The sequence below is a fragment of the Crocuta crocuta genome, unplaced genomic scaffold, assembly GCF_008692635.1.
Source record: "Crocuta crocuta isolate KB4526 unplaced genomic scaffold, BGI_CrCroc_1.0 scaffold197, whole genome shotgun sequence".
Taxonomy (NCBI): domain Eukaryota; kingdom Metazoa; phylum Chordata; class Mammalia; order Carnivora; family Hyaenidae; genus Crocuta; species Crocuta crocuta.
In genome coordinates, this window is record NW_027532002.1 from 5,469,289 (window position 1) to 5,469,649 (window position 361).

Consider the following 361-nt stretch of genomic DNA (forward strand, 5'->3'; position numbering starts at 1 on the left):
AAAGGAGCCCATGAGGGTTAAACATCCTGGGGAAACAATGATAAATCCTGGTAACCTTCAGCTCCAGCCGAAATTCGGTGGCAAATTTCCAGCAAACACCAAGAGTGGATGTTAAAAATGGAAGGTTTTACTCTGCGCGGTTTAAGTAAGTCTGGCCGATTAGAGGCTAAATTCTGTGTGATTAAAAGTTTCCTGACAAAAGGCCACCAAAACCCCTCTTGAATAGCGCCTGGGGAGCTCAGCCTCTTAGGCAGAACTGAGCCCCTCCTAGAATAAAAGCCAAGGTGGCAGTGACCTCTCTCCAGACGCCCTCTGGCGCAGGTTTGCCCCCCAGGGGGAAGAGGGGAACAGATGGGAAGGC